We start from the raw sequence: 23,151 nt of genomic DNA, 5'->3' as shown, positions 1-23,151 counted from the left end.
TATCTATCGTGCCCCTGGTCACTGTGAAGTGACCCAGACTCTGTCCCCTCTGCATTCAGGTTCTTCTCAGCTCTGATCCAGGCTTGGATCACACTGGACACTTCTCATCTTCCCGGCAGCAGCACTTCTTCGCATCACGCCATTGAAATCAACGAGCGTTTTGGACACCACTTGACCCCTATGCACCCGGCTCTCCTAGGATAAGAAACACTGGTACCTCAGTACTCTCAAGGGTGCTGGCCTTAGAACCTTCTATGTTCCAAAGGGTTTGCTTGAAGTTTTCTCCTGAGTGTCCTTAAACTATAGAATTCCAACCACAACTTTCCCATAGGATTGTACAGAGCTCGCGCCTGTGTTCGCACACTGCACGCGTCCCCCGTGAGTCTCGTATGTCACTACCTTGGGTGGTTTCTTGGGGTCCCAGCGATTGTACATGCTCTAGGCACTGTGTCTAGTCAAGTCGTGGTTGTTATACCACTTTCCTAGTATATGGTTTGGTCTCCCCATGGAGCCCACTGTGTTTTGCGCTATTTAATGTCGCTCTAGTGCTTTAATATTGTGTGCCTTGTTCTATAATCTCATAAAGAGGTTAGTAGAGAGTGTTTAGTAATACATACATATATGTTATATATACCTTGTGTGGTTCTCCTTTCATTTGGTTATAATCTGGTAAACCAAGCTGCTTTACATTCCTTCGGGACTTAGCCTGAAGGCTGCTCTCCATAGCTATCACTAGGATAGCTTTCAATAAAGGTTGTCTTTAACCTAATCATCAATAAGGGTCGTTTGGACTTGTGCAAGGTGCCCACTATAACTAGTGGACAGCATATACCAGGCCAACTTCTCACAGAGATGAGAATCTGAAGCCCCCCTTTTGCCTGCCCAGCTTGAAACACTATAGCTTCTAGAAAATGTGACGAGAACCCTTCTACATATACTGGGCTCCTACACCGGGTTTCATGCATACATATAATATTAAAACCAGATATATTAGTCCAATCGGCATTTCCTATCATATTCAATAGCCCACTCACATTCCATGTTATAAACCTATAGCTTCCCTCAAGATACTGACCTATAGGATCCATTGTATGAACAAAGGTGTGTGGGCTACTAGGGATAGATTGGTAATTACAATTAAAATTATTGAACCTAAATACAACCAGCCTGTGGTCCGTTGCCAGCCCAGAAATACATGCAGGAGTTTTGGGGGACATATTATTCTTCTGACCCGTAAAGGTGCCCGCATTACAATAAATCACAGAACCCCCAACATGATATCTACCACAGCTAAATCAGTCATTGTCTTCTAGGGATCTCAGTGCATGGAATCTATTGGACACTTCTAGGTCAGGACAATAAGATAGAATGAACCTCGACACCCCCGCTATGTCTGCAAATTTCGTGCACCATTATGGAAATGGCCAGAACTCTGTAATTGTCAAAAGAAGAACACCAATGGGAGTAAGGCCATATTTCAAACTGCCAATTATGGTAATACTGCCTTTGTATGTATATCTCAAGCAATACTGGGGTTTTGGAAGTTAATTACTACGCAGTCACACTCAAAATTCTTCTTTAGAGGCCCTATCCATCCCATTCTCCTTGTAAATAGAATTTGATGTACTCTGGCAGGCGGAAACAAACGATTGGAACTAAGCCAGGGAACAACCTTATTTTTTAGGGATTTTGGGGTCTCCCTAGCCCCTGGTTTCAATGGGAGAACATTAGCCCAGACTGCCACATAAAGGCAACAAGCGGTGGACGATTAATAGTTACTAACTCCTGAGAGGGCATGTTTTTATAGTATGGATGTATATCCGTTTGATTCTGGTAAAGTTGGCCCATAATGGGTGTCTGTGTGGGGAGCACATTATTAGCCCCTTGCACATTACCATCCACACTGCTCGCCAAGGTCTGATGTAAGACAGTACGAGCACTGGGGTGAACCACAGCATCAGAAGGGGGAGAGGTTTTTTTGCAACGTTTATCTGCCTAGATTTTAATGGCTGTGACTCCTCAACCCTTACTCTATGCACATTAGGTAATTTATTACAAAAGGAAGTAACATTTTTCATTTCCCCCTCCAACCTCCCCCGTTTTTCTTTAAGAGCCAGTAATAAATAATGTATAATAACTGTCAATTTATTCCAGAAAAGGGTCCAAGAGGGTTTGTCCATAGGGTTAAAGTGATCAGCAGCTCCCTGTAGAACAAGTAGATCAGTGGAGCTCAAATTAACAGTTACATCAATCCGTGACTTCCTTTTGCGTTTGGCTGCAGGTAGGCGGGCTGAAGCCATGGAAGCCAGGCATAGAGGAGACGAAGGTACCACTGTCCCAGGCACGGTGGGTGATTGATAAACAGTAAGACCCTCCAGGTTCTTAATAGGTCCAGTAGATCCAGTGTTTTATGCTCCTGCTCTTAAACAACTCCGTTTCCTGTTTATCGGTAAGTGCCACACATTCGTCTGGGCTATTCGGCCCAGTCGTACTCAGAGACAGGCGCCACTCTGCTAGATCTATTTCTTTAGATATAACTCCCATGGCGCACAATAAAAATTAGTCTATAGAGGTCTGCTTAGGAATTGTACTTGTCTCTACTGGTATCTTAGCACCTCCAACCTTATGCTTACCCATATTGCTACTAGCAATTGGTTACTGGTTTTATCAGGACACCAACAAAATATGAGAAACTCTTATGCACAGTAGGCCACTTTCTGTCTCACTGTTTCACTTGATAATTGGCTGAAATGTTTGTCTTCATAGCAAAAATATCCCAGGAATGCCTTACAGGGGCCAACAAACCAAACTTTTGGCGTGGTCTTCGCCCATGCCGTGCCTGGGTACATCCCACGCATGTCCCGTGCGGTGGGGGCCCAGGTGCTGGAAATAAGTGCCTATTTGCACAAACAAAGAGGAGGATGAGAGCGGGGCAATCTGGGGCATGCAGTTCTCGCCCCTTCTCCCGGCACCCTGCTTCTGACCCCCGTCAGTTGCTAGCTTCTGTGGCTGCACATCCTCCAGAGAGGGCAGTGCTGTTGTCTCACAGCAACCAACACCAGCAACAAGACCACCGGCAACAACAGCAACAGAAGAATTGGACCCAACCTCTGCAATGGCTTGGTTTCACTTGGCAGGGCTTAAGTCAACTGCAGAGGTGAAGGCAAAAAAGGTCGAGCAATTAGCAGCACCAATGACCATTCAAAGGCTGTAACAAGACTGTCTGGATGACCTAAAAGAGGGTTATGTGGCTCAAAATTCATTGGTCTAATGGTATGGGAAGATGTGCCAATGGCCAGAGCTCAGCAGACTGGCAATAAAGTATCTGGCTCGTCCGGTAGCCAGTGTGTCTACTGAGCGTGTGTTCAGTGCATCTGCTGCAGTTGTCACAGTTAGAAGGACCAGTCTCTTGCCTCAACACGTGGAGAGATTAACCATGATTAAAAGGAACTAACACTTCATACCACACAATTAAACTGTTCATGAAACATCACAGGAGGAGAAGAATGAGGGTGATTGGTCAGACTCAAGTGCATCAGCTGATCAACTTCTGAGTGAACCCCCTGTGTTTGAGCAGAAACTCTATTTTCCTGACTGAGTAGACTGCCATAATACTTTCAGATTATCATCAAAATGCTTTGCCAAAAAAGAATGGTTATAGCTAGAGGAATATTACATTATTTTGTGTCTGACTTATGTAGCCCCACCAGTTAAGCACATGGATTCTGGATTTATTATTATTATGGCCGGATTGGAGCTGGATCAGTGTGCAGTGAAGAAGCCTCCCTATTCCCTTCAAGGACATGGGAGACAATGCCTGCCTCAGGTCCCAAGCCTGCCCTTCTTTTTTTCATACCCTAGCAGGGCTGACCCAATAATGATAATTTAATTTACAAGACTGCCAATGTGTTGCTTTCATGGCAAAAGAGGAGATACAATACAACAATTGTGTACAACCATGCTTGGATTGGACAGGTAACTATTGCACCAATGAGTGATATATTATTAAGTGACTGTGAGGGATGATAGATGATTCTTTTGGTGGCAGACAGTGTGGGTGTTCAACTAATTTGTAAACTTGATTTTGATGATTTACAATGTTTGGGGGTAGAGGGGTGATTTTGCCTGAAGGTGACTGGCACTTTCACACTTAGCTAGATTTACTTGCATGGTGAACTCCTTGCTTTACTTTTTTTTCCGGTTCTTCAGAGATCACGCCATTCAGTTCAGTTATCAAATACAAATCTACACAAAATCATCGTATTGCACTTCTTGTTCATCAATAGAAGACAATAGTAAAAAAAAAGAATAGTACCACATATTTTCTTGGGTGAACAGGTTTTTGGTTCAGGGTGCAGCCTCTGTAGACTCTGAAGGTGGGCCTCAGGGCCAAGACATGGGACCCAGCTCGCCTTGTCCAACCCATGTCCCACACTGCGGGAAGACCGAGGCACAATAAGCATGCGGATGAAGGGCAGACCCGCCCCCTTTCTTCTCTGATGCAGTGGCTCTGTGTGCAGAGATTTCCGGTGGCGGAAGTCCCTTCTAGAGGGCTGGCAGTGCTTGTTGATGGGGTCTGTTACCCCTCGATGAAGAGCAAAAGTCCTGGTGTGTTGTGTCTCTAGTCTCAGGTTCTGGCGTGTTAGCCATCCACCATGCTAGCCAATCTCATTGGGCCGCTGAGTAGCATTCGCAGTTGGGCAGCCAAATATACTGTCATTGGAGCATACAATTTAAAAAGTCAGATATTCATTGACCTAAGGGGTCTGTGAAATTAGATGAATCCACTTCAATAGTCATTCAGCCAGTTAGATCTTTATTCAACAGACCTCATCCACTGCTTCTCTCTGATAACTGACATCTCTTGAAATCTCACACCTCCAAGGTTCTAGTTACCCTCAAGCTTCTATTACTTATAACATCATATCCCCCTTTCTTTAACATTTTAAATAACAAACCCCAAATTAATATATAAATATCTGTCACATTTGTAGAATGAAACTACTAATATAATGATTCACCCATCAGTTACATTGGTACAATGAAACTACTAATACATTGATTCATCCAAGCAGATTAAACTTAAAATAAACAAAGAACATATTCTCACATTAACATAGTGGAACACGTAACATTTACTAAACTCTACATGAACCCCATTAAACTATTACCCTATGGAAAATTAACCTTGAATAAAATCTTTCAGATAAGCAGGAGTCTTGTTTTTCTTTTACTTCTTTTATCAGAGCCCTCCTAACAGGCCTCATGGCATGTTTCATCACTCAACAAAGCAGTAATACCCTTACTACCATTTGGCGGATTCACACTTTGTTCTCGACACTTAGAAATCCTACTAAAATTCCATACTCTGTTGTCATTTGTTTTGACTGTGTCCTTAAATAACTTCACCGCTTGCATTAGTTTAGAGAATTTGGACCATGACGCATGGCCTACTGGTGTCTTCACTTTTACCCAGTCTCCTATCTCCACTCTTGGCACACCAGTATCCTTTTCTATGTCATACCTCTTTTTTATCCTTTGTCTTGAGATTTATTTTCTTTTTCCTTCAAAACCACCTCATTCAGGTTTTTCAACATATCCTTTCTCCACATCATCCACCGTGATGATACATATGTGTTGGTTTTCCTTCCTATAAACAACTCAAAGGGGAAACGCCCAGTTAAAGCATGACAACACATACGATATGCAAAACTTCTCCTCTTAAATATATCTTTCAATGATATGTTATTCACACATGCAATTTAAATACCCTCTCTCAAGGTTGGGTTAAAGCGCTCAGCTACACTATTTGTCTCTGGGTGGTACAGTGCACATTTCTTATGGAAAACTATAGGTCTATTCGGGAATGTCTCAATTTCTTTTGAACAAAATTGTACCCCATTTTCAGACAGTAAAGATTTGGGATACCCTTCCTTCAGAAAAAAGAAATCTCCAAAAATATTATCATACTCTTAGAAGAAATGTCCAACTCACATTTGACCTCAGGTAACTTTGAAAAGAAGTCAATACGTACAATCACATATGGAGTAGCATGTTTCCCTTGTATCGGGCTCATGTTAATAATTGCGATCTCCTCCCAAGGAGCCTCCAGCAACTGGCTTTTCTGCATCAGTGGTCTTTTAAGCTTCAATACTTTTTCACTATTCTAGCATTCAACACAGACTCATACTATTTTCTCCACCACAACGTCCAAACCAGGCCACCAAAAATCCTGCCTGATCCACTCTTTTGTCTTAACAATTCCCAGATGTCCTGTGTGTGCCAAATAAGCAAGTCAGTGCCTGAGACTTTCAGGAGTAATGAATCATGATCACCTGAACAATAAACCATTCCTCTCACTTAGTTCCTCCTGGACATTCCAGGATGGTTTCACATTTTCATCTTTTTCCTTCCAACTTTTGCTCCATCCATTTTTTAATTTGATCATTAATCTTGTCATTACACTATCCTTACCTATCTATTCCTTCTATTCCACTTCTGAAAACACTCCTTCAGTAACAACACACACATTCACATCCATGAAACCATCCAATTCATCACCATCTTTCACTTTACTACTAACCAATATTGACAAACAATCCGTAGCATGGTTGCATGCACAAGGAATATATTGCACCTCAGATGAAAAATTAGGTCAATTACCCATCATCCTATTCTGGAAGACACCACATCAAACCCCTTATTCATACAAATCTCTTATAATGGCTTGTGAGTAGTCTTCACTTCAAAAAATTCACCCCAAACACAATTCCTACATTTCTGTAAGGACCAAATGTACAGCAAGTGCAACTCTATCTATAGCTGAATAATTGGCTTCAGTATCCTTCAATGACTGACTTGCAAATTCAACCGTGACAGCCTTATCTTCTGGCTTCTACATAAGAACCGCCCCAATCCCTTTCATGCTTGCATCTGTAGCAATATATATATATATATTTTTGCCAGGGGCTAAAGCTTGCACATTCGGTGCCTCTTGCAAACATTTCTTGGTCCCCAAACATTCTGTTTCACATTCATCTGACCACTTAAACAGAGCGCCTTTCTTAAGCAATTGCCTCATCACTTGCGTCTTTTCAGATAATCCCTGCCCCAAAAGTAGTCCAACCACTACTGGCAGGATCAGTCCTCCCTAACCAAAACCTGGGCAACCCAAGACTGGTTTTGCCCTGATTGAGGCTCATCATTTGGCTGTAGTTTGTTGGTTCCAGTGGCACAGTGTGCACCGGACCCATGTCTGGGCATTCTATTACTTCTTAGGGCATTACATCAAACACACAAAAGGTAATGGGAGGAATGCTTTTAATAAGAGTTACCACTAGCAATTGCTTGGGGTAGCATTCTAACCATCATTATTTTACCCACTATGCCACTCCAATTTGAATCCAGTCATATGCAAATCAGTCTTGACTTTGCTCCTATAGGAAAAGTCCAGCTTGTACTGCCAGACCAGATCCTCCCTTCATTGGAACACAATATACCCAAGAATGGTTTTGCTTATTTGGGGATTGTGAGTCAGGTGTAGCTTGGTTCCAGAGACACAGTGTAGAAGCCTAAAATTGAATAAAACAAGGCAGCAGTAATATTTCAAAGTGTAACTTTATCTAAAACAGTAGTGTGGGGACAGCATCTGTACGGGCTGCCTCTTAGAACAGCAAATCATATTTTTGCTATACCTTTCTTATACTGAGTAGCACAGTGAGTACGTGGCTCTTTACTCAGTGACGACCTAGGATCAAGCTACAGGCCACTGAAGAGCCCCAATCAGGCTGAATTTGGTATTTGTTTGCTTGTGTTCCTGTTGAGGAAGTACCTGGCCTTGCAGATTGAGCTGGACTGTTCCCATTGGAGAAGGGTCAAGACTGATTTGCATATCGCTGGGGCAAATCTGAAATGGCATAGTGTTGGAAACAGCCCACTCCCACTCCGCAGGGTGGTGATGGACTCCCCGAACACACTGTGGTAGCTTGGCTCGAGTGGTCAGGAAACAGGCACCGTGCTAAGCATACAATATACCCATACAATAACCATGCGTGCATCCGTTCCAAAAACGACTCTACACCGTAAAAATTATGAAAATATTCTTCTTTATCTTTTTCTCTTAGTTGCTGATTGGAAAAATAAATAAGACAATCACAATATACAAATTTAAATAGTGCAGGTCAAATAAATACTGTCTGGAGATTCAATAAATAGGGATGATCATAAATACAAGGGACATAAATATAAGTGCAGGTAATACAGGCAATTAAATATTCTGAGGCAATAAATACTGAACCAATAAATATTGTACACCAACAAGTCCTGTGGACCAATAAATATAGTGAAGCAATAAATAGGTTAAACACAATAAATACAGTGCCCCCAATAAATAATTAAAAGTATACAGCAGCACTCATGTAATCAGATCACTTTTCAATTCCTAAGGGCTGATTTGGCCCAGGCACAGCTTGTAGGGTTGTGGAAGGCTTGAGGGGTTCTACTCCCTGGCTGGGACAAGGCTGAGGCCTAAACTGAGGTAGATCAAGGGGGGAATACCAGTGCCCTGGCTTTCTCTCTCCACACAACCTCTCTAGGTTAGTCCCAATTCACCCCTGGCACAGTCAGGTTGGTTCCAGCACCTCCCTAGCCCCTTAGAGCAGTCTCTCAGGTCTCCACAGGGCCTTAGGCGCCCTCTACTCCACTTACTGCCCTTTTTCTGATGTTCCGACGCCGCTGGAGTCGTGTCGATGCCGTGAGGCGGTTCCGGTTCGGTCTCGGCGGCCTCGGCACAATGTCAGTTCTAGACGACGCCGGTAGGCGGTTCCGGTCCGATGTCGGCGGCCTCGGTTCGATCTCGACCTCCGATTCGACGGCGTCGGGCAGTCTCTACTCGATGTCGACTTCGGGCGGCTCCGGTCCGATGGCGCTCTCGGCTTCGATGACGTCGGCCGGCCTGGCCTCGATGTCGACTTCCGGCGACTCCGGGGTGCGATCCTCACCCCCGACCTCCGGTGCTCCTCCTCTCAGGTTCCGGGCGACTCCGGAGTGCGATCCTCACTCCCGACCTCCGGTACACTTCACCTCGGTCTCCGACGACTCCGGAGGGCGGACTTCACTCCTCCGATGACGCCGCTCACTCGACCTCGGTTAACTTCCTCCTCGACCTTTGGTATTCCTCACGACCTCCGTCGGCGCCCTCTCACGACCTCAGGCGGCTCCGGGTACGACGTCTGCTTCTTCAGTCAGCGTCGCTTCTCCACCTCGGGCTCCAGGTCTTAGGCTACTCGACGCCGGACTCCAGGGAAACCAGTTTCCAGGTCAGGATCTTGCTGCTTTCTGCTTCTAAGGCCTGTTCCTGCTGTCCAGGTCCTTAGGATGAGTTTTTCTGGCTTCTTCCCACACAGGGCTACAGGCTGGGATCCATCAGTAGGGACTAGTATCAAGGGTGGGTTTATGGACCCCACTCCAGGCACAAGTTTCCACCCCTGAGCTTCACTCCTTCCTCCTTCACTGTTGTGCTGCTCTCTCTTCACCAGTCAGGTGCCAACTGCCAGCTCCAACTGCCAACACTCTGTCTTAACCTCCCAACATTCTAAACCGCCTCCAACTGTCACAGAGTTCTGGAATGTTCTGGAAGGTGCTGGTAGGTTCCAGTGGATGCTGGTGATGTCACAGGTGGCCACCATTTTGTGCTTCAGGCCCTCAGACAGAAGTTTCAGGGGTAGCTAAAATGGCTCCCTGAATCTGCAGCAACACGAAAAAGTCTGGTGGTTCCCAAAAAGGAAAAATTCAAACAGGGTTTGAGGCAAAAGTGGGACAAAATAAATAATGATGAGGAGGGACCACCCAAATGGCTGACAGGTCTAACACGCGTCCCCCCAGCTGAAAGTGGGGAGAGCTACCCAACCCCTTGGGAGTTCTCATCACTAAGGCGGAAATACCTTGAGAGACCGTCTGCATTGGCGTGGTCCACTCCAGGCCGATGTTCCACCTGAAAGTCCATCCCCTGTAGGGAAATAGACCACCTCAACAACTTGGGATTCTCCCCCTTCATTTGCATCAGCCAACGAAGGGGTCTGTGGTCGGTCTGAGCTAGGAAGTGCGAGCCAAACAGGTATGGCCGCAACTTCTTCAGAGCCCATACCACTGCAAAGGCTTCACGCTCTATTGCACTCCACTTCTGTTCCCTGGGAAGTAATCTCCGGGATAGGAAGACCACGGGTTGATCCAGACCCTCTTCGTTGAGTTGCGATAACACTGCCCCAATGCCATGTTCTGATGCATCTGTCTGGACAATGAACTTCTTGGAAAAGTCTGGGGCCCTTAAGACCGGGGCCTCGCACATGGCTTTCTTCAATCTCTCAAAGGCTTGCTGACAAGCCTCCGTCCAGACTACCCGTCGAGGTTGTTTCTTGGACGTGAGCTCCGTGAGGGGGGTTACGATGGTACCGTACCCCTTCACGAAGCGGCGGTAGTATCCCGTGAGGCCCAAAAATGCTCGGACCTCAGTCTGTGTCTTGGGGGGTTCCCAGGCCATGATGGCCTCGATCTTCGCCTGGAGGGGTTGCACCGCTCCCCTACCCACCAAGTGTCCAAGGTACACTACCGACCCCTGCCCGATCTGGCACTTGCTGGCCTTGATCGTCAATCCAGCTTGTCTCAGGGCCTGGAGAACAGCTTGCAGGTGACGCAAGTGATCCTCCCAGCTGTTACTGAAGACGGCTATATCATCCAGATAAGCAGCAGAGAAACTCTCCATTCCGGTGAGGATCTGGTTTACCAGGCGCTGAAACGTGGCAGGTGCGTTCTTGAGCCCAAAGGGCATCACACAGAACTGGTAGTGGCCATTGGGCGTGGAGAAGGCTGACCTTTCCCTTGCTCCATCAGTCAAAGAGATCTGCCAGTACCCTGAAGTAAGGTCAAAGGTACTTAGATATTGGGCAGCTCCCAGCCGGTCAATCAATTCATCCGCCCTAGGGATCGGATGAGCATCAGTTTTTGTCACTGAATTCAGTCCCCGGTAGTCCACACAGAACCTCAGTTCTGGTTGGGCACCCGGTGGTGCAGCTTTCGGTACTAACACCACCGGACTAGACCAGGGGCTGCTAGAAGGTTCAATCACTCCTAGCTCCAGCATCTTAGTGACTTCACTATGAATGCTGGCCTTCACCTTGTCTGACATCCGGTAGATCTTGGACTTCACAGGTGGGCTGTCTCCTGTGTCCACGTCATGGACGCACAGGTGAGTCCTACCCGGGACAAGGGAGAACAACGAAGAGTACTGCCCCAGGACCTGGCGGCAGTCCTCCTGCTGTTCAGGAGTTAGAGATGGGGAGAGAATCACTCCCTCCACCGACCCATCCTTTTCTTGAGACGCAAACAGATCAGGGAGAGGCTCGCTTTCCACGTCCTCTCCTCCGTCAGTCACCATCATCAAGATGACTTCGGGCCTCTCGTGGTGGGGTTTGAGGCGGTTGGCATGCAGCACCCGCAGGGGCTGACGAGGGGTCTTCAGGTCCACCAAGTAGGTAGCCTTACCCTTCTTCTCCAACACCTCAAAGGGTCCTGACCAGCGATCCTGGAGGGCACTAAGCTCTCCCGGTTCGATCACCCACACTTTCTGGCCAGGCTCCAACTCCACCGGGTGAGCATTGTGGTCATACCACGCCTTCATTACTGCTTGGCTGGCTTCCAAGTTGTCAGAAGCTTGCTTCCACAACTTAGCCATTTGGCTCCGGAAGGCCAGCATGTAGCTCACCACATCCTGGGGAAGCTTTCTGGGAGTTTTTTCCCATCCGTCTCTCACCAGGTTGAGAGGTCCACGTACAGGGTGCCTATACAGAAGCTCGAAGGGGCTGAAGCCCACTCCCTTCTGTGGCACTTCCCTGTAGGAAAAAAGTAAACAGGGTAGGAGGACGTCCCATTTCCTCCGCAGGCTTTCAGGCAGACTTCTGATCATGCCCTTCAAGGTTTTGTTAAACCTCTCCACCAGACCATTGGTCTGGGGGTGGTAAGGAGTGGTGAACCGGTAGGTCACTCCACACTCCTTCCACATTGCCCGCATATACGCTGACATGAAGTTGGTCCCCCTGTCGGACACAACTTCCTTGGGAAAACCCACTCGGGTAAAGATTCCCATCAGGGCCCTAGCCACCACAGGTGCTGTTATGGTCCTCAGAGGTATTGCCTCTGGGTACCGTGTGGCATGATCCACCAGGACCAGGATAAACCTGTGACCAGCTGATGTTGGCGGATCTAACGGACCCACAATGTCGATGCCCACCCTTTCAAAGGGGGTGCTAACGACAGGAAGTGGTTCCAGGGGAGCTTTCAGCTTCACCCCTGTTTTCCCACTGGCTTGGCAAGACACACATGTCCGGCAGTAGGTATCGGACGACACTTTCATCTGAGGCCAATAAAAGTGTGGGACAAGACGGGCGAAGGTCTTGTCTTGTCCCAGGTGTCCTGCCAATGGTATCTCGTGAGCCAACTCCAGAAGGAAGGCTCGATAACGTTGAGGAACTACCAAGGCTCGTGACGATCCATGTAGGGGTGCCTTGGGTTCACTGTAGAGGAGGCCATCCTCCCAGTAAACACTGTAGTTCCCTTCAACGTTCCCTGCTGCCTGGGCTTCGGCCTGTCGCCTCAGCCCCTCAAGGGTAGGGCACTCCCTCTGGCCCTGGCAGAATTCCTCCCTGGACGGGCCTCCCTCCACGTGCCACTCGGCCGGGATGGGTAGGTCCTCCAGGTTGGTAACGTCCCCCTCCGCAGACTCCTGGTCCACCACCTCCGGTGGCCTATCCGTCCTACGGGGTGGAGACGCCGAGGCAGGCTCCTCCTGTCCTCGGTTCTTCCCTTGACTGGCAGCTGGCTGGGCCTTTGTTCCAGGCTCCAGCCGAAATGAACTCCCTCTTCGGGTAGTCGCGGACCTTGTGCTAACACAGGCCCAGTCAGGTGTACCCAGCATCTCGGTGTGAGTCCGGTATTCCACCTCCTTCCAAGCGTTGTGCTCCATATCATTCCCCAGCAGACAATCGACTGGCACGGCAGGGCTTACGGCAACTCGAAGTGAACCTGCAACCCCCCCCCATTCAAAGGGAACCTCGGCCACGGGATAGTGACCTGTTCTGCCGTCAGCCATCGCGGCTGGGTGGAGTACATCGGGAATTACCTGCTCTGGAGACACCAGTTGACTACGCACCATAGTCATACTGGCTCCTGTGTCTCTCAGAGCCTCCCCTCTTTGGCCGTTGATGGTGACCCACTGCCCATACTTTGCGGTATTTGCGGGCACCTGGATCTTAGGAACCATCTCCCGTTCTCCCAGGGACACTAAAGTGACACCCGCCCACTCCCTTCCCTTAGTTAAGGGCATCTCCTCCCCGAGCACTGCACTAGCTACTCCGGGGGTCTTTCCTCCAGTGGGAGGGGGTGGTCGTTTCTGGCACTTCGGATCTCCTTTATAGTGTCCAACGCCACCGCACTCGTAGCAATGGACAACCCTTGGCTGCTGACTCTGGCCAGGATTAGGGTTTCTGGGTGGGTTAGCCTTAGAGGTGAATCCTGTTCCCTTCCCTTGGAAGTTATTTTGGGGGCCTTTGGAGAACTCCTTTTTCTTTTCCCCTCCCTCTTTCTTCTGGGGGGCGCCCTGTCCGGCCTTTTGAGTATCCCCTCCAGTCCCCCTTGTGAACACCCGGGTACTAGCCCAAATGTCCGCCTCCTCAGCAAGCTTCCGGGGACCGGTCAGCTTGCTATCCACCAGGTGTTGCCGCAGTTCAGGGAAACATTTCTCGAGCAGGTGTTCCTTCAGTACTAGGTCAAACAACTCCTCGTAGTTCCTCACTTCACTGCCCTGAATCCAACCTTCCAGTGCCTTCTTCGCATAGTCCAGGAAGTCCACCCAATTCTGCGTGCCCAGCTTGTGACTACCCCTGAACTTCTGTCGGTACTTTTCAGGTGTTAGTCCAAACTTTCTGATGAGCGCCAGTTTCATGGTGGGGTAGTGGGTCTGCTCATCCTCTTCGAGGGCCAATAAAGCATCCCTACCAGCTGGAGGCATGTACTTGTACAATCCCCCTCCCCAGTACTTCTCTGGAACCCCATGGGCCCTCAGCGAGACCTCATAGGCCGCTAGCCACTTGGCGATATCGTCGCCCACTCCATAGCTAGCTACTATGTCCTTTGGCAGGTATGGTTTAGATTCCCTGGTGATCTCTTGGGTTTGGCTGCCACCATTAGGAACAGGTTGTGCCCCGATTCTCAAGATCTGAAGATCTATTTCTTTCAGTCGCAATTCATGGGCCATCCTCTGCTCCTCCTTCTCCTTTTCCAGCCTTGCTAAGTCCCATGTGAGCTGTCTTTTCTCCCTCCGGTCTGTTAGCTCCACTTCAGACAAGCCACCGCTAGAGGCACTGCTGCCCTTCCTAGAAATGGTTCTGGGCCCTGCTGACAGGTTCCCCACCTCAGGTTGGTACATCTCAGCCCCCTCGGGGTCAGGCTCTCCATCCCTGTCTTCCTCCTCAGCCTTGCTTTCCCTGCGTGCCTCCCCCCAAGCCCTTAAGCTGGTTTGGAGTGCACCCTTCTTTGCTCCTGGGGGGCAGTACACCCCCTCCCGCTGGCAAAACTCCCTGAGTTGGGCCACAGTGTACGTTTCTAGATTTTCTAGTACAAACTCCATCTTGCCCACTCAGGTTAGAGGACAGGTTTTGTGTAGTAACAATGCAGGGGGGTACCTTTAATAATACCTCCTCCCACCACCAGAGTAAATTTGGAAAGAACAAAAACCCACAATTAGGAAGGCCGCTCTTGAGAAAACTCCCGGTGTAGGCCTATGGACTACCCACAGTTATTGTTGAGTATACGTAGGCACAGCTCTATCCCACCACTGAACACCAATTTATGTTGGAAACAGCCCACTCCCACTCCGCAGGGTGGTGATGGACTCCCCGAACACACTGTGGTAGCTTGGCTCGAGTGGTCAGGAAACAGGCACCGTGCTAAGCATACAATATACCCATACAATAACCATGCGTGCATCCGTTCCAAAAACGACTCTACACCGTAAAAATTATGAAAATATTCTTCTTTATCTTTTTCTCTTAGTTGCTGATTGGAAAAATAAATAAGACAATCACAATATACAAATTTAAATAGTGCAGGTCAAATAAATACTGTCTGGAGATTCAATAAATAGGGATGATCATAAATACAAGGGACATAAATATAAGTGCAGGTAATACAGGCAATTAAATATTCTGAGGCAATAAATACTGAACCAATAAATATTGTACACCAACAAGTCCTGTGGACCAATAAATATAGTGAAGCAATAAATAGGTTAAACACAATAAATACAGTGCCCCCAATAAATAATTAAAAGTATACAGCAGCACTCATGTAATCAGATCACTTTTCAATTCCTAAGGGCTGATTTGGCCCAGGCACAGCTTGTAGGGTTGTGGAAGGCTTGAGGGGTTCTACTCCCTGGCTGGGACAAGGCTGAGGCCTAAACTGAGGTAGATCAAGGGGGGAATACCAGTGCCCTGGCTTTCTCTCTCCACACAACCTCTCTAGGTTAGTCCCAATTCACCCCTGGCACAGTCAGGTTGGTTCCAGCACCTCCCTAGCCCCTTAGAGCAGTCTCTCAGGTCTCCACAGGGCCTTAGGCGCCCTCTACTCCACTTACTGCCCTTTTTCTGATGTTCCGACGCCGCTGGAGTCGTGTCGATGCCGTGAGGCGGTTCCGGTTCGGTCTCGGCGGCCTCGGCACAATGTCAGTTCTAGACGACGCCGGTAGGCGGTTCCGGTCCGATGTCGGCGGCCTCGGTTCGATCTCGACCTCCGATTCGACGGCGTCGGGCAGTCTCTACTCGATGTCGACTTCGGGCGGCTCCGGTCCGATGGCGCTCTCGGCTTCGATGACGTCGGCCGGCCTGGCCTCGATGTCGACTTCCGGCGACTCCGGGGTGCGATCCTCACCCCCGACCTCCGGTGCTCCTCCTCTCAGGTTCCGGGCGACTCCGGAGTGCGATCCTCACTCCTGACCTCCGGTACACTTCACCTCGGTCTCCGACGACTCCGGAGGGCGGACTTCACTCCTCCGATGACGCCGCTCACTCGACCTCGGTTAACTTCCTCCTCGACCTTTGGTATTCCTCACGACCTCCGTCGGCGCCCTCTCACGACCTCAGGCGGCTCCGGGTACGACGTCTGCTTCTTCAGTCAGCGTCGCTTCTCCACCTCGGGCTCCAGGTCTTAGGCTACTCGACGCCGGACTCCAGGGAAACCAGTTTCCAGGTCAGGATCTTGCTGCTTTCTGCTTCTAAGGCCTGTTCCTGCTGTCCAGGTCCTTAGGATGAGTTTTTCTGGCTTCTTCCCACACAGGGCTACAGGCTGGGATCCATCAGTAGGGACTAGTATCAAGGGTGGGTTTATGGACCCCACTCCAGGCACAAGTTTCCACCCCTGCTGCTTCACTCCTTCCTCCTTCACTGTTGTGCTGCTCTCTCTTCACCAGTCAGGTGCCAACTGCCAGCTCCAACTGCCAACACTCTGTCTTAACCTCCCAACATTCTAAACCGCCTCCAACTGTCACAGAGTTCTGGAATGTTCTGGAAGGTGCTGGTAGGTTCCAGTGGATGCTGGTGATGTCACAGGTGGCCACCATTTTGTGCTTCAGGCCCTCAGACAGAAGTTTCAGGGGTAGCTAAAATGGCTCCCTGAATCTGCAGCAACACGAAAAAGTCTGGTGGTTCCCAAAAAGGAAAAATTCAAACAGGGTTTGAGGCAAAAGTGGGACAAAATAAATAATGATGAGGAGGGACCACCCAAAGGGCTGACAGGTCTAACACATAGTGTATAAAATAATGATGGACTGAGACGCAGATGAGTAATTACCAGTGACTGAGATAAATTCAAGCATTCCACCTATCACATTTTTGTATACTTCCCTCCATGCTGTATGGCATTGAAGTTTCATTCAGGCCTTAGTATGGTTTAGTCAGCACTGCCCTAGTCAGCATATCGCAGATATTAGTTTCCTTCTTCTGTTTTTCCGAAGCCATGATGTCTTCAGCGAGGAGTTTTACCACTGGCTCTCCTATTTCTAGTCAGGAGGATGATAAGAGAACTATGTAGGCCTTTGTGCTGTTAGAAGCTCACACCCTGGCCAGAGGCCAGGGGCAATATGTATTGAACTGTGCAGGTCTGAATCCCTGTGAGGAATCCCAAACCGAGCATCACTCCCCATATTTTCTCAGTGCAGTGTGTTCATGCATCACAGGCAGTCTCATATCAATGGGGGAGTGAGAAAGGTGGTGAGGGGATTATGTAACCCTATTCCTCAGTAATTGCGAGCTATCTTATGAGTAAGAGTGCTTTGACCTGGCGTGATGAGCCTCCAGTTGCCTGCTATCCACTGTTAATCAGGGACCCCCTCAAGGCAAATACCAATAGATCCCTTTGGTATGCCTGTTGTGCTCTCTCTATCAGGTTTAAAAAGATTATGGGCGGGCCTGATCCTTCTAGGCATGTATGCGTCTCAGTCTGCCATTTATTCCTTATTATGCCCTAAGTGCTATAGTTGCTGATTTCATCAGTGTTCAGGCAGGCATGGCCCGTAGTCATTCCCCACGACTCACCATGGGCACCCAATGCCATTTCCTCATCACTTCAGCCCAGGTACTATAACAAGCCATTCCCCATCTGTCTTTTTGGGTCTGCGCCCACCAGATGAAATTCTTGGCTAGCTCCCAAGCACTGAGCACCTGGTGTAATGCTATCCTCGGAGCCAGCTGATCCAGACAAGGCATCCTCGGGGGGGGGGGGCTTCATCTCATTGTCAGGTTCCTCGCTGCTCTGTCTCATGTGTCTGAGCTACAGGCCTGCTAGTGCTGGGCCCTGACTTGGGAACACCCGGCACCAGTACATCTTGATATTTCACCGGTGGCTGCTATGCAGCCATCAATCAGGTGCATCCGTTCTTTCAGTTGCTTCCCGCCTTGACCACCATGAGGAGTGTACATCTCCCTATAGCCTCTGGGTCTCATCTATGAGTAAATCATTCAGTGCAGAGCAGCAAGTCACCTTGCTGCGCTGCACTGCATGACAGGGAAAGAGCAGGAATGTGCCGTATTTAAAGCAATATGGTGCATTCCTGTCATTTCCCATTTGCTGGTCTCCTTTTGGCAGCCTAGCGCCAACATAGACACCCTTGCACCATGTTTCAATGGTGCCTGTGCTGCATGCAGGATTGTTTTGTGCAGAAAGGGGCACTTTCCTGCTCAAAACCAATCATGAGAGGCATATTCCTTATATGTGTGCTGCAGAATGCAGCACTCATAGGAGGAGGAAGAAACTAGGAGAAATAGAGATATTTCTCCTCGTCACACCTCTCCTGCAAAGGTGTACATTTTTGGAGCATTCCCAGGTGTTAGAAATCGGGTCTCTGGTTGGCAGAGGTTAGCACCCTGTCCAAGCAGGGACCACAGTCACTCCTGGTCAGGGTAAGCAATATACACAATTTAACCTGTACGCTTCCTCTTGTAGCTTGGCATAGAGCAGGCAGGCTTGCCTTAAGAGGCAATATGTAAAGTATTTGTGCAACACACACAGTAACACAATGAATACACCACAAAAGACTCCACAGAACAATAGAGAATATTTATGTGAGTAAAACAAGATCAAAATGACAATATTCCAACAAGTAGAATCAGAGTTATGAATTTTGAAAGAATAAACAAAAATAGTGTTTAGAAGTCAATAGCGCTAAAAGGTTACTTGAGGGCGCGCTAGACCGGGATAAATTCAAAGTTCAGGCCGACTACAATGGAGGGCAGGCCGGCTACAGGACTTAAACGGGTCCAACAGACAAAGTACTTTGGATGGAGCAAATCATTGACGTAGAAGACTAGAGGGGAGGAGTCGAGGAGGCGCTGTGTCGTTATTGATCCGTGGATGGAGGCTAGCGCCGTCATTGGAAGCTTCAGTGTCGAACCCTTTCATGCTGCAGGCACTGCATCAATGTAGAGCGGCACTGTCTGTTGGTGTCGAATCACTGTCATAGAGCCGCCGCTGCTTCAGCGTTGAAGGCGATGCGTCTGTTCCGATCGGCGCAAAGTCACTGCTGCATTGACGTCGTTGTAGGAAAGGCTGCAGGAACCCACTTCTGAGGCCCAGGACAGGAAGGGGCACCTCAGGCAAGGGTAGGACTCACAGATAGCAGAGTCCAGCAGCACCAGAAGAATTGTTGAACGTCTCTTATGACCCCGAGACCTTGTCCTCGGCAGGCCAGAGATCAGGATGCAGCAGGGGAAGCTTAGCGGAGCAGTGAAGTAGTTCCTTGGAACAGTCAGTCAAGCAAAGTGGCAATACTTGTAGCACAGCAGTCCTTACTCCTGGGAGAGTTCTTCATAGGTTCAGTAGTGTACTGTCTTCATAGGGTCAGAGCCCCAGTACGTATACCCAAAGGTGCCTTTGAAGTGGGGGCTGACTTAAAAGCAGCTCCTTGAAGTGCACAGGTCCACTTTCTTCACAGCCCTGTCTGCCGGGCTATCTGTGGGGAGTACTACGTCCTTTGTATGGGGACAGAACAAGTCTATTCAGATCTAAGTGTCAGCTCTCTCTCCTCCTTCCTGCCAAAGAAGGCAATCATAAGGAAGATGAATGCAGATGAATCCTCTGTCACACTCACTCTTCTTGTGTTTGTGGCTGTCTAGAGGGAATGCACAAAGTGTTGCTGTCACCACCCCAGACCTGTATTGGAGACAGGCTGCCGGCACACAGAGCTAATTTAGGAGCAGAGAATGGTCGACTTTCTAAACGTGGCATATCTAAAATAGTAATGTCAAATCCATCTTTACCACTAAAGAGGATTTATCATTACCATTCCAAATATACGAAACATATTTAGCTACTCTTTTCTAATCAGGAATTATAGCGTAAAAGTGTTTTAAGAACTTCCCAATGCTACCCCATGGGAGAAGTAGGCCTCACAGTAGTGAAAAATTAATATAGCTGTTTGCCAATACCTTTTACTTAGGCAGCACCCTGCCCTTCGGGCTACCTAGGGCCTACCTTATGGGTGACCAATGTATAATAAAAGGGGAGGTTAAGACTTGGCAAATTGTTTTAACTGCCAAGTCAAAGTGGCAGTAAACTGCAAACACAGGCCCTGCAATGGCAGGCCTGAGACAGGTTTGAAAGGCTACTAGTGTGGATGGCACAACCAGTGCTGTAGGCCCACTAGTAGCATTTAGATTACAGGCCCTGGGAATATGGTATACCACTTTACAAGGGACTTATTGTCACAAGACATCTAAACTCAGCAATGATAGAAAAGTAATATGCAAGGGCTGGTATTATGTTGTATTTTTGTTTAACCAGTTGCCATGTTGTACAGTCATGGAACTTGCTGAGGCCAATGCTTGTTTGGAGAATTATTGGAACCAATGGTTGATTATGTTAACACTTTCCCTCCATAAAACGACATTCAAGAACATTAGGCAAATGAGAGCATTAGGCAAATGAGTAGCTCTGCAGGCGTCTTGCACGTGCAAACCGTTTTGATTTGCACACGTGAAGTATTTGTGAAAGACCCAGAACTCACGTTGCTATCACGTGCACACGGTAGAGAAAACCGATCCCCAAAGATATTTAAACCCCACCCGCTAGGCTACCGATGCTTCGCTTCTTGACAGAACACCTACCTGACTCAGGACCGGTGGTGAATCTTCCGCAGCTCTTCACCTGGCTTTCTTCACCCGACGTCTCTGGCAGTATCCGGAGTTGTTTTTCAGGCGCTCCTTCTGGCCTCCGCATTTCCGGCTTCCCCGAATAACTCATCCAATTCTCCCGCAGAAAATAAAAGAAAGACGGTCAACCAAAGAGTTGCCAGGCAACGCTTCACTAGAACGTTAAAGCAAGCACATTAATACAGACTTTCCGGTAAGAATTAAAAAACTCATTTGTGGTGTTGGGGCCCTAGGCCCTCATGCTAGAAATGACTGACGCAGACACATACTTAGATGGTGGGTTAACTGGCCACGAGCACGTGCGCTCGGCCCTTTTATTAGCCTAGTCACCTGACCCAGTGACGTAGGTGGTGGGTGGGTGTAAAGTGTAGAACATACACTTCTGAACACTAGAACGTGTCCATGCTAGGACACTACATTCCTCCCAATTTTTAATAACAAAAACCCAGAGTCAAATGTCCAACCTAGGGGAGAAAAGACATATATATACAGATGTAATACAGTGACTAAACTTCTGCAGAGTCGCTCACGCTTCAGCAGCCTGGAGTCACAGACGATGTTCTTCCTGTCGCGGACGATGTTCTTCCTGTCGCGGACAATCACCAGTTCACTGTGGCACCAGTCATGGGTGCTCGATGGAGTTAGTCTGTTTGACGGCTCTGCCTTGAAGTTGCTCTCACAGTCTTTCTTCGCTTTACTTTCTTGGCGACAAACGCAGTTGTTGAGTTCTTTTGGTTCAGCGCTAGATGTTGCCATTTATCTTTTTAGTCCAGTCCTTTTCTTTATCGGTGGCGTGTGTTCTGTTTTGCAGAAAGACGGGTTATTCGCAAGACACCCCTCTCACCAGGATGCCCCTCTCACAGGTGTTCCCCTGCCACGGGATATCCTTGAGGCCCTCTTCCTCAGATCTGGCCTGGGTTCAGTGTCCTGTATCGTGTTACTCCCATGCCGATAAGTACGGGTGCGGAGGAGACGGCAGGTCTCACCTCAGATGCCGCAGTCAGACCTGGAGGGTGGCTGTTGGCTCCTGTCTTTAGCACGCAAAGTCTTCATCCTGCTGAGACCTTTGCTGAAGGGCGGCTGATGACCATCTCTCGTCGCGGGGATACTCTCTCTCACCGGCATCCCTGAGGCCTTTGCCCCTGAGTCACCACGGCTGGCATTGACCAGTGTCCGTGTAACCCCAAAGGTGGGTGTTTCGAATGGTCCGGCCTGCTCACCTCTGCAGATCCCAGGTGTGCTGAAAGCATCATCAAACAGATGGTCTTTTCTCCGTGCCACGGGTGTTCTTCAGGACTTGCGCACTGTGTTCTGACGCTTGTCACCTTCCTTGTCTTTGAGGTGTGAGTAGTCTTGCCACACTCTTCTCTCTGTCCTCTATTTCTTTCTCCGTGAGGATGTCATGTCACTCTGACTTCTTCTCCTTCTTACAGTGGCAACCGTGCCACTCAGATCTTTTTTTCTTGTAGTGGCAAACGTGCCACTCAGACATCTTCTTTTCTTGTAGTGGCAAACGTGCCACTGCGATGTCTTCTTTCTTCTTAGTGGCGGACGTGCCACTCTGGTCTCTTCATCTCTTCGCTTCACGACCTACTCTGGACCGTTTCTGTTCTCCTCTTATCTGGCCAGGCTTCTCCATGCAGCGCGCGCACTCTGCACGTGTTCCCCCTGGTCTTGTACTCGTCCGAGAACACTCTCTTCATCTTCCTCAGCATTCCGAGTTAGGGTCGTGACCTTCTCTTCATCTTCACCTTGTCACCAGTTACTTCGGTTGAAGTTCGTGGGGCCATGCTCATGGTCCGCTTCGGTCTTCTCCCTTTCACCAGTTGCTTTGGTTCTTCTTGAGCTTCTTGGACCACTTGACGGTCCGCGCTGCCGATCACTGGCAGGATATCTTCGGTCTTGCGTCAGACCTCTTTGTGCAACTCCTGGCGAGTCGGCTTCTTTGGTGCGACCATGTGGCAGGTCGGCTTGGCCTTTGTGGTGCGACCATTTGGCTGGTCGGCTTGACCTTTGTGGTGCGACCGTTTGGCAGGTCGGCTTGGCCTTTGTGGTGCGACCGTTTGGCAGGTCGGCTGGGCCTTTGTGGTGCGACCGTTTGGCTGGTCGTCTTCACGAGGTGCGTCACGTCGTGTGACTACCTTTGTCCGCTGCCTTGTCAGGCGCTGGTGCGTGCTACTCTTCGTACCGTCGTGGTACATCTTCAGTGTAGCGTTGCTCCTAGTATCATGATTACTTGATGTGGTGGCTTCTTGGCGCCACTGGGTGGGGCTCGGCATCCTTGCCCGCCAGTGTTGGATCCTTGCTGCGCCCATCCTCTTCAGTGGGTTCCTCTTGTGTAGGCGCTGCAGTGTACTGTCCGCGTCCGGGGTACCTCTGCGCTGAGTCCGTTTGTTCTCTC

The 23,151-nt window shown here is 48.7% G+C and overlaps 1 protein-coding gene across 1 annotated transcript in view; it reads right to left on the bottom strand.

Annotated features, from left to right (window-relative positions):
• Positions 1 to 23,151, bottom strand: part of ROGDI (rogdi atypical leucine zipper) — a 765,793-nt gene that overhangs the window by 524,842 nt on the left and 217,800 nt on the right. The window contains exons 3-4 of the mRNA XM_085632220.1: positions 20,706 to 20,847; positions 5,525 to 5,650 (exon numbers count right to left, since the gene is read on the bottom strand). The gene's annotated coding sequence lies outside the window, so the exon portion shown is untranslated. The remainder of the gene's footprint in view (positions 1 to 5,524; positions 5,651 to 20,705; positions 20,848 to 23,151) is intronic.

This window comes from Triturus cristatus, chromosome 10, assembly GCF_964204655.1.
Source record: "Triturus cristatus chromosome 10, aTriCri1.1, whole genome shotgun sequence".
Taxonomy (NCBI): Eukaryota; Metazoa; Chordata; class Amphibia; order Caudata; family Salamandridae; genus Triturus; species Triturus cristatus.
This window is presented reverse-complemented; position numbering and strand designations above follow the sequence as displayed.